Source organism: Peromyscus maniculatus, chromosome 3 (genome assembly GCF_049852395.1).
Source record: "Peromyscus maniculatus bairdii isolate BWxNUB_F1_BW_parent chromosome 3, HU_Pman_BW_mat_3.1, whole genome shotgun sequence".
In the NCBI taxonomy this organism is placed as follows: Eukaryota; Metazoa; Chordata; class Mammalia; order Rodentia; family Cricetidae; genus Peromyscus; species Peromyscus maniculatus.
Genome location: NC_134854.1, coordinates 62267303 through 62278231, shown reverse-complemented (window position 1 = coordinate 62278231; position 10929 = coordinate 62267303). Strand labels below are relative to the sequence as shown.

Here is a 10929-nt window from a genome sequence, read left to right as displayed (position 1 = left end):
AGTGTGGCCAGTGCTTTGCTAGAGGAGCATGGAGTCACGCAAGGTCACTCACACAGTGTTCAGAGCTAGGTGAAATCCTTGGGCTTAGGCTCTGCATGGTGCACATCCTTCCCCTTGTGTGGGCTAAGGCATGGCTCTGAGGCCCTTCCTCAGGGTGGGATGCAGGCTTCGTGGCTGTCCTGTTACACTTTGTCATCTTAGGCGGGGGAACAGCGCTGGGAAAACCAGCCTGGAGTGGTGGAAGTGTCCATAACACAGTGAGGGACCCGTGCCCCGAAGACAGCATGCCTCCTCCCTTCTTTAGTTTCTATTTCTGCCTCCTCCGGTCACTTTTGCCCTTCACATACTATCCTCATTATCAAATCCTGCATCTTGAAAACTGACAGTGACATTGCTTATCTCTGTACATCATGGGTCCTTAACATCCCCTTATTAAATTGGATTGCCTATGGTATACGATCTAGTCACCTTATTATTCTCTAGGGGCAGGCCCCTGCCCTTGCCCCGGGGACCCCTCTCCCCACCTAGCAGATAATCTGTACCCTGTCCTTTCTTGGCTATTATATCTGAAGTTTGCTGCAACCCATTCTCTTTGCCCCACCTTCCTAGGTCAATCTGTACCCCATTGCTGCTCATCAGATTACTAAGAAGCTATTACTCACCAGCAGCCTGTCCCTTTTCACTTTCCTGTTCAAAACCCTTCAGAGATGATCTATGGCTCACTGGAAGAGCTACAAACCCATTTGCTGGCCGGAACACCAAGCTTTGGTGGAAGTCTTTCTGAGAGCCTTTGTGCTGTCCATTCTGTCTCCGCATCCCTGTCCCCAACCACCTCTCACTCCCCCACACTGCGCAGACCACCTTGGAAAAGCTTCCCAGGCTCCCCTCCCTCATCCCATCCATCTTAGAGAGTCTCAGCTTCCTGGGTTCCTCCAGCACTGGGTCTGTCCTCCACCATTTACGTACAGACACCTGCCTGGTCCCATCATTACTTGTGTAGGAGTAGAGAGCAGAATGGGAGGATGGGCCAGCTCCAGGAGCGGTTGCTCAGACGGCTGCAGAATGTTTTGTGCGAGGTGACCGCAGCACCCAGGGAGAAATGTCCACACTGGCCTTCTCATCTGGAAGCTCCTGGCAGGCAAGGTCTCAGGGGGCTCGTTTCTCTGTCCGCTGTGTTCAGCACAGGGCATGCAAGTGCAGGCACTCAGGTGATGTCTACCTAGTGAGCAGTTGGGTGATGAATGAATTTCACTGCTACTGGGATTCTGAGGAAGGGATTAAAGCAGCCAAGGGAAGTTTCTGCAAGCAGGCGGGGTTGGTGGAGCAACAAGGGAGGGCATGGACCAGGAAAAGGAGAGAGGGTGGTGATAGAGTTTCTGTGGGAAGAGTGGAGACTGGCAGAAAGGATGGGGCATGGGGCTGGCTTGGAGGGCGACAGTGCTCCCGTGGGATAGCTTCTGTCTGAGCAAGGAGGTGCCAAGCAAAAGAGTCAAAGCTATGGTTGGGTGTTGGAGCCACAGGGAGAGCCAGCCTCCCTAGACCCTGCCCCGCTAGGGCATAAATACTGGGCTCGCTTATCCTACCACTTATGATCTTCAGGGAAGAGGCCTAAGGAAAGCGCTTTCCAGAACTTAGACCAGTGGCTTGACCGGTATGAAAGAAGCTGGAGCAGGAGGGGGTCACCGAGAACCCCTTTCCACATGCTAGCTCATGGTTTCATGTTTGTCAGGTCTCAGGAGGGAACTGGGAAGGTGACATCTTATTCCTAGAGGGTACAGAGCCACTGTCGGGGTAGGTGGGCTGATAAGTGGGGGTTGGGATGGCAGGAAGTAGGAAGCTGAGCAGCCTTTGGAGGCAGGACTTGGGGACTTCTCTGATATGTGGCTGGAGAGAGGGAAGTCACGGTTGTCTCTGAAGAGCCGCTTGTGGGGTCCTGCTCCCCTAATCTAGCACAGAGTAAAGCTGTGTCTCCAGTTCTTGGACAGGGGTACTAGCCATGGGAACACAGCTTTCTCGTTTACACAAGAGCTCTGTTTCCACTAATGGTGTCCTGGCCTTGCCATCTGAGCCCTTGTCCTCCCACATATCCTGCTCTCCACCACTCCTGTACCAGCACTCTGAGGTCCAAATACGCGGAGCAATTAAATATCAGCCCATCTTCTCCATAGGTCCTTATTCAAGGCTATACTTTTCTCCTCTCCTGCTTTCTTTCTCTCTCTCTCCTTCTCTCTCTCTCTCTCTCTCTCTCTCTCTCTCTCTCTCTCTCTCTGCCCATAGAGGACATTTTATACTCAAACCACACTACAGGCCTTTGAGGATTGGATGAGACCCACTCACATTAGGCAACTGTTTTATGGACCTATTAATACAAATGTTAATCTCATCTTTAAAAATGTCCTTGGAGACACATTCAATACAGTGACCAAATAGTTAGACACTCTGAGTCTCAGTCAAGTTAACACATACAATTAATCACCATAGCTTCTTTAAGAAAGTCTCCATTTGAGAAGAGACCTCGGGAGGACTGAGGCTATGCAGGATAAGATAGATCATCCAGGTAAACGGACAGCATGTTCAAGGACCCCAAGGCCGAGACACAGTTGAAACTGTCACAGAAAGCAAGGAAGCCAGTGTGTCTGGAAAAGAATGGCCAGGTGATAGGGGTGAGGTGAGAGAGGCGGCAGGGGTGGGTGGGATTGGGCTCATTGGTTGCTTCTGTGGTGGGGATTGGGAACTGAGATTAAAAGATACTGAAGAAAGATTTACGCAGAGATACGATGGGTCTTTACTTGGTTGGGTTTTTTTTCCCCCTTGCTTTGTTCGGTTTTTGAGGAAGGATCTTATATATCCCAAACCAACCTTGAACTCTCTATGTAGCTAAAGGTCACCTTCACCTGGAAGTTTTGATCCTCCGGCCTCCCAACCTAGGGTTATAGGTGTGCCCCATCACACCCAGTTTCGGTAGTGCAGAGGGCCAAACCCCAGGCCTCATGCACGCTAAGCAAGTACTCTACCAACTGAGCTATCCCGTTAAAAGGATGTCTCTGAAGGGTGGCTCTGGTCACTTGTGGAGATGGGACTCTGGACAGCAAGTGTAGAAACAGGGATCTTGTGAGAAGGTGGTAGGTCATGTCTTGAAGAGGTGGTGAGAAGCAGCTAGAACATTGGTTCTCAACCTTCCTAATGTTGTAACCCTTTAATACAGTTCCTCATGTTGTGGTGACCCTTAGCTATAAAAATTTTTTCATTGCTACTTCATAAATGTTATTTTGCTACTGTTATTAATCATAATGTAAATATCTGATATGCAGGATATCCGATATGGGACCCCCCCCCCAAAGGGGTTGTGACCTGCCAGGTTGAGAACTGCTGAGCTAGAGGCTTCTGAAGACCCAGCAATGTGCTGAGGAATGAGTTAGGAGACCCGGGAGGACCCAGGGGGATTTTCCCCTGGAGCTGGATTTTCATTTCCTCATAGGAACAAGGGCATCCCCACAGGGAAAGCCTGCAGCACCGTGCAGGCTTGTAGCAAGCGCTGGGGGAGTGACCGTATGAAATAAAGAATCGGAAGAAGCTGTGGAAAGGGTGGGGAAGACACAGTGAATGCCAAAGAGTGTCCTCAGGGGCAAGGTCCATGTGAGAGAGGCAGGGGCTGCCACACTCCCTTCCCATGACAGCCCTTACCAGCCTGCTGGATGGCCTGAATTCCAAGCTCGTGTGACTCAGTGTAAACCCATCCGAAGCATGGACCTCCCTTCCCCAGCCTCCCTCCTGCTTGTTCTGGCACAAGCTGCAGCCAGGCAAGGAAGGCAGGAGCGAGCTGGGGAACAGGATTCAGGGGTTTCCCGGGGACCATGCTAACGGGGGCGGGGGGAGTGGGGGGGGTAGACCAGGCAAAGCTGCCAGCACCTGGAGTCAGGGGTCTCCCACAGCAGTTCTCCAGCCTGTGCGAGAGAGTGAGCCCACAGTGAGATGCCTGTGGCCCTGGAGTCCCCTCCAGCTTTGGGGCTCCCAAAGTGAGCATCCAGAGGGGAGGTCCACCTGCTCAGCAGGGTAGGAGAGGATTCCCCTCCTCTTCCTCCCGAGAGTGAGCACAGCTCCCCGCCCCCCACAGGAAGGCAACATGGATCTCTCTTACAAAGGCGCCCTCAGAACCTTACAGCCGCGCTTGTCGCCAGGCCCTTCTCTGCAGTTTGCCCCAGGTTGTCTCATCCTACATTCTCTTCCCTACCCTGGACAGCGGCTGAGCTGGGCTGCGGGTGTCTTCAGGCAGCCTCTGCTAATGAGCTCTGTTGCTTTGGCAGGTAGACAGCTCTTCCTTGACTCCCTTCAGGAAACGCAAAACATGGGCCGACCTGAGCTGGGACTTGGCTGAGAAGCAGAACCATCCAATCAACAGTCCCTCAATGTCCACCCAGCTGGGACCTCTCTGCTCCCTGGCTAAGGCCTCAGGGACCTCCAGGTAGAGTGGGAAAGACCCAGGCTACTGGGGAGCAGGGCTCCTTCCTGGAAAGCTTTCCTACCTTCATTCCGGGAGCAAGGGTCACCAAAGTTGTTTAAGACCATGGAGGTGGGGGGAGGGTGCAAATGGGGCCTGGCTTGGAGCCTCCACCTTTCTTCATCATACCATTGTATCTGCTGAAGCTGATCAGAATCCAGGCCTTAGCCCAGAGGTGTCCAGAGGCGGCATCTTCTGGAAGGCTCTTGGTGAGTCTACAGGGGGAATTGGGTGTGCTGATGCTGTAGAATCCAGGACACAGAAGATCCTTGCAATGGTTGAATCCCACTCATCGCAGGGGACCATAAAATCCTCACAGAGCAGAAGAGGAGAGAGACTCCAGCTGCCTGGCACATCAGGGCACGTGACCCATCTGCTCTCTACCCGCCCCGGCAGGTAAGAATGAGATTGACATGGGGTGGGTAGAAGTGGGTGCAGCTGGGATCCCTGTCACCTGCCCGCCTGCATCCCGGGGCCCTGCCTCCTTCCACTTCCCTCTCCTTCTCTCCAGGTCCCGCCTCTGCTTCCTTGAACCCTTCTGCTGATGCAAGCCCTGGCCTGGGAGGGCCGGCATCCCCCTGCAGCCCTCCTGCAGCTGCCTCCTTTGGATCTTTTTGCGGTCTGGGCTTGCTGTTCTCTCGACAGTAGTCAGGAAGCCCTTACCCCAAAAAGTATCTACGGGGGGCGTGGTCTACAGGGGAGACCTCCAAGGGTTCCAGGTGAGTCATACCAAACCCAATGTTTGTGTTGCTGGGTGACCACGGGTCAAGCCCTAAAGCTGTGCTTCTCAGCCTTCCTAATGCTGTGACCCCTTAGTACAGTTACTCATGTTGTGGTGACCCCCAACCATAAAATTGTTTCATTGCTATTTCATAACTAATTTTCCACTTTATGAATTGTAATTATCTGATATGCAGGTTATCTGATATGTGACCCCCAAAAGGGCTGTGTGACCCACAGGTTGAGAACTGCTGCCCTAAGGCTTTCTGTGCCCAGTCACCTCCTACCTGTAACCCTTGCCTGGTAGGCAGTGTTCACTGAGTGGCTCCAGTCTAGGCCAGAGAAGGCCACTTGGGTGGATGTCGCTGGCCACCGTGGGCGCTCCCGGCAGGACTGTCACTCGGTATGTCCAACCCTCCCTGTGCATCGAGGAGACATGAGATCCGAGACAGGCCTGGCTGTCGGTGTGCAGACCTGGGACCGGGGAAACCACAGTTGATCGGACTGATCCCAGCAGCCATGCGAAGAGAAGATGATGAGCTTCTGCCCAGGATGAGGTGCCTGGCATCTGCCCTCCCTTAGCCTGAGTGGCCACTATCTCCTTCCTCCCTCGAGTCACTACAAATCCTTCAAATAAAATCCTTGACTGTTCATGAAAACGGAGTGGATACCTTTCCTTACCGCTGATTCAGAGCCCTCTAGAGGGAGGAGGGGGGATTGCACACGCTGGAGTAAAGGGCCCGACCTGGGGGAAATCTGTCAGCGTCCTGAGAGGAGGCCACTTGGGTGCGTTGACGAGGGTCCATAGTCAAGGGCCGAGTTAAAATCCAGAGGAACTATCTAAAGGTGAGTGCCGTGTGGAGATAAAGATCAGAGGACCGACATAACATAGAAAGATTTAAAATCACCGGGTCCTCAGTTTCCAGAGGTGGTAAGGACAGGTAATGACAATTTGACGGAGTTGGGGATGCCTCTGCAGCTGTGGTGAAGTCACAGCCGGTCGGGGGTGACCACATGGGTATCCATCTCATTCCCCTCCTCCCCCATCCCACCAAGGTTGAAAGGCCCCAAGTAGAGAGGAGGCCAGCTCGGTGCCTTTCCTTATCTGGATCTTTCTACGCTCTACATCCAGGTGCGGCGTGGGGGGCAGCCCAAGGCGAGGGGTACAGCGTCAGTCTCATTATCTATCAACAATGCCACAGATCTTGAGAAATGAAGCCCCCAGAAGGCTCCATCCCCGTGCAGAAGCCACAGGAGGCAAATCTAAGGCGGCACGTGAGCGGGTGTGGGAACCTCACAGTAAGTGAGCCTGAGTGGGGCTGGAAGTGCGCTGCGGAGGTTCGGGAAAGAGAGCTGAGTTCACAGGTCAGAATCGGGAACCATAGGTGTGGGGGGGCCCCACTTGGAGACAGGCAGACATCAGCAGAGAAGGCATGTCGTCGACGGGCCACCTTACAAGGCTGACTCATCTTGTGACCACAGGCTCTGATGCTCCCGGACCTCCCCATTCTGACCCCAAACACAGCAGATTCGCTAGGCTACCAGCCCCCGCGTGCGAGTGGCAACGGTGTGCATGGCTCATGGGCGGCATCGTGCGGTCATCGTGGGGTAGTTCCCTTTACAGCCTCCCTTGTGAGTCTTTCCCAGCAGATTAGGAAAGCAGAGCAGTCCCATCCGGAAGGGCGCAGAGCCTGGGGCGGGGTGGCAGTAGGTGGGGAAGGTTGATAATGTGAGGCGTCCTTCAGTGAGCTTGTTTACAGCTCGCTCATCACCTGGGACGAATCGCCCCCTCAAAATGGGTTTCTGCGTCTACAATCTGGGCATTTGACTGCCCCTAGCTCCTTAGTCGAGTATCTCAAGTCACAGTTCTGTTCCTTCGGGGAGCTGTTCCGGTTAGAAGGCATCTTTCAGAAAAGATTTCAGATTCCGATGTATATAGGAAGAACCTGGCCTTGTGAGTCGATCAGATCTGGAGCCAGAGATCCCAGTCTTCCTGTACTAGCTGTGTGCTCTCGGGACAGCTGCGAGCCCTCCCAGGGCTTGTCTCCTCATCCACAAAACAAGGTAATAACCCTTTCCTTACAGGGCCGTGGGTCCCAGCTCTGGGCCTAATGCATGTCAGCTCTGAGGTGGGATCTGCGTGGCCATCTGTGTATGGAGGACACAGGGGAGAAGGTGGCCACGCTCTCGGGGAGCAGGGGGTGGAGAGACCTGAAGAAGGCAGAGGGCGCTGTTCTGTTGCAGCTCCCGAAGTCCCGGAGTCCAAAGGAGCTGGGAGGGATAGCCGTCTAGCTGGAGAGGCAGAGCCTGGAGGGCTCCCCCCACCTGTGGAGCATCACGTCTGGGCATAGGAAGCAAATAAGCAGAGTGGCCAAGAGAAATCAAGAAGGAGAGGGAAAATGGAGAGGCATCAGGAGAAATCTCTCCAGATGGCTAATTTCCCCTCTCAAGAGGCTCAAGGTGCCGCTTGGGCACTGGGCAGGGTGCCCCTTTCCCAGGAAGCTGAAGGCTGGGATCTGATCCATATGGGCATATGGGCCCTGCAGACCATGCAGATAAAGAGGCTTTGCTCCAATCGCCTTCCTCTTGTAGACCTCACGATCGGTATAGAGGAATGTGTAGGGCATCTCAGCTACCACTGGCTCCCTCCCAGGTTCACCCCTCCTAACCGGCAAGCAGAACTAGGGCACAATGCTAACATCAGAATGGGAGCTGTTACAACATGGGATGGGTTTGTGGGTGTGAGGACCCCCTGAGATCCGGAATCTGGGAGAAAGAGGCTGGAGAAATCAGCAGCAGTGAAGAGACCTAAGGGCTTCCCGGAAGTCCAGCTGGAGTGGGGGACATCAAAGGCGGCTGGAATTATCGCTTCCCATAAGCATAACACATGACCCTGCACACCGACATGACGTCAGCAGCTCCGTTCACCTGCCCCACCTGCCAGCCCGTCCTCCCCTCTTCACTCTACAAAGCCTCTCTGCTGCCCCAAAGGTGGCCTGGTCCAGCAGCAGCATCTGGGGTGGGGGTGACAGTGGGAACACCACAGAACTCCCTGAACGAAGCTGGAAGTCACATGTAGGGGACTGGACAGGTGTCATTGATGCTTTCCTTACATCTGTGCCCTTAGTGCTGGGGAGCTGCTGACCCCAGCTAGACTGCATCTCTGCTCTGGACTCTTGCCTCCCTCCTTATCCTTTCTCTTTCTCTCCCCCACTTCCTTTCTCATCCCTTCCCTCTTTCTTTCCCAGAGTCTGTGCCTTGTCCAGCCAGGAGTCATCTCAGATCTGATTCTGCCCTTCGAGATCCTGGGATCAGTGCACAGCCATCCTGAAGGCTGTGCCCTTTAGAGGCGTGGTCAGGGCATTCAGGATGGGAACAGAGCCTGTAGACTAGTGGTCTGGGACATGGCTCCTTTGCTGAGAGAACAAGAAGTCCCTCTTTGAACACCTTTATGTCAAGGCTGCAGGGCCATTAAAACAATCCAGGGCTCAGTCTTTCCGGGCAGAGGTTCTCAAAGTAGGGGCCACTTTGGGACCTTCAGCTCAGCATCACACTGGATAATGGCAGGAGCTTCAGTCTGGTGCCTGTTTTTTGTTTGTTTGTTTGTTTTGTTTTTGTTGTTGTTTTGTTTTGTTTTGTTGGTTGGTTGGTTGGTTGGTTGGTTGGTTGGTTAGTTTTGAAATGTCTTCAGAGAGCCTGTTGTTCAACCATTTTCAGCACCTGATGCCTTCAACCAGAACTGAAGGTGGAACCCAGGGACATCATAAAAAGCCTCCACTCACACCGTTCCAGGCTTCAGCTTGGGTGGATTCATGAGAAAGGAATCCAGGTATTGACATTTGGAAATGGGAGTTGCTGAATGCCTAAGGAATGCGGTTCTACAGCAGTACCCTGGGAAAGACAGAGAAAGAAAAAAGCTAAAGGAAGAACTAGGTAGGACTTCCCTCTAGGTAGAGAAGCAGCTGGCAGCTGGGGGGTGGGGGAGCTTGGAACCCAGGCACTGAGGCCTCCCGCAGCTGTTGAGGTGGTTGGGGCAGCCAGCTTCCTGTATTCTCATTTTTACCCCGCATCTGAATGAAGGAAATGGGGTCCATTTCTATGAGCCGTGAGATCAGAAGGACATAGGATAATTGGCTGGAGTGGGTGGAAGCCCCCTTGGGTGTCCATTTCTGCAGCAAAGAAACCCACATTGCGAGCACTCATTGGGAACTCAGGGAAGTCCGTCCTAAGAAGGTTTTCCCTTCTCATGTGCTGTGCATGTAAACGCATGTAAAGTACAGCTGGGATTTTGTACTATTCTTTTTCTTTTTTTCCTCTCAGTTTTGAAGTATTGCAACCTTACAGCAAAATACAAAGAGAAATAGAACAAGGACCTCGTACCCTGCCCAAGAAACGGCAGAAGCTAACATTTTGCTGTATTTGCATCGGATTCTTAAAACAAACAACAACAACAATAAAAGACCTTGAACACCTGCTTCGGTGCCCTTTGTGCCCCTTTCTCTCTCCAAACACACAGCTGCTATCCCGCAATCAGTGGGTATTTTTCTGACACATGTGCTCTCCCCCATATTACCCATAAATTACACCTAGCAATACTCTGAGTGCTTTTTATTTTTACATAAGTGATGTCACAGTGACCCTATCGTTTGGGAACTTGCTGGTTTTTTTTTTTGTTTTTTGTTTTTTTTTTTTTTAATCCAGTATTGTGTTTCCAAGCACACTCATTTTAACTTCTGAATAACTGGACAGTACAAGAAAACCACAGTTCATGCCCCCACCTCCGATGGACATTTCAGTTTGCTGCGGTCTGGATACAGCTTGTTCCTTCTGAAACCCATGTTGAAATCTGATTGCTATTGTGTCAGTGTTCGGCAGGGGACTCCATCCTCATGAATGGCTTAATCCATTCACTGATTAATAGATTAATAGATAGAATGACTGCCTTGTAAAAGTGAGTTCTCACTTGGAGGTGTAATAGATGTTTGTTATTCCAGCTCTCGGCTCAGGCAGGAGGACCCTAAGTTTGAAGCCAGCCTTAGCAACTGTCTTAGTCACGGTTCTATGGCTGTGAAGAAACTCCATGGCCAAAGCAGCGCTAATAAGAGTTAAGTGAGGGCTTGCTTACAGCTTCAGAGGTTTAGTTCATTATCATCATGGCTGGGAGCATGGTAGCGTGCACGAAGGTGTGGTGCTGGAGAAGGAGTTGAGAACTACATCCTGATCCACAGGGCAGAAAAATAGAGTGAGAATGGGCCTGGAACAGACTTTGAAACCCCAAGCTTTCCCCCACCCCATCCTTTGTCCTCCTCCCCCAGTGACACACTTCCTCCAAGGCCACACCTCTTAATCCTTCTAATCCCATCAAAGAGCTCCACTCCCTGGTGACTAAGCATTCAAATATATGAGTCTGTGAGGGCCATTCTTATTTAAACCACCACAGCAATTTAGCAAGATCCACCTCAAAATGAATAAAAACAATGACTACAAATGTATATCAATGGTCCTGGGTTTAATCCCCAGTCCCACCAAACCAAACAAAGACAGAAACAAAGATAAATATATAGGTAAGTATGAAAAGGGGGGGATGGTGGTAGTGAGATGCCTGGGCAGGTGAAAATGCTTGTTGCCAAGCCTGACAGCCTGATTGGATCCCTGGAACTTACATGCTGGAAGAGAACCGGGTCCCTCAGTTGTTCTCTGACCATCACATG

General features: G+C 52.1%; 1 long non-coding RNA gene across 3 annotated transcripts; it reads left to right on the top strand.

Annotated features, from left to right (window-relative positions):
- Positions 1–4247: 4247 nt before the first annotated feature.
- LOC107401476 (uncharacterized) lies at positions 4248–9691 on the top strand. 3 transcript variants are annotated; one of them, XR_006070213.2, is made up of 6 exons: positions 4248–4894; positions 5010–6583; positions 6701–6850; positions 7158–7282; positions 8936–9151; positions 9539–9691. It is a non-coding gene; the product is annotated as an uncharacterized LOC107401476 (long non-coding RNA). The 3 variants fall into 3 exon arrangements; XR_013049792.1 differs by lacking the exons at positions 4248–4894; positions 5010–6583; positions 6701–6850 and having other exon boundaries at positions 6859–7282; positions 8936–9047; XR_006070214.2 differs by lacking the exons at positions 4248–4894; positions 5010–6583; positions 6701–6850 and having other exon boundaries at positions 6859–7282.
- The last annotated feature ends 1238 nt before the right edge of the window (positions 9692–10929 follow it).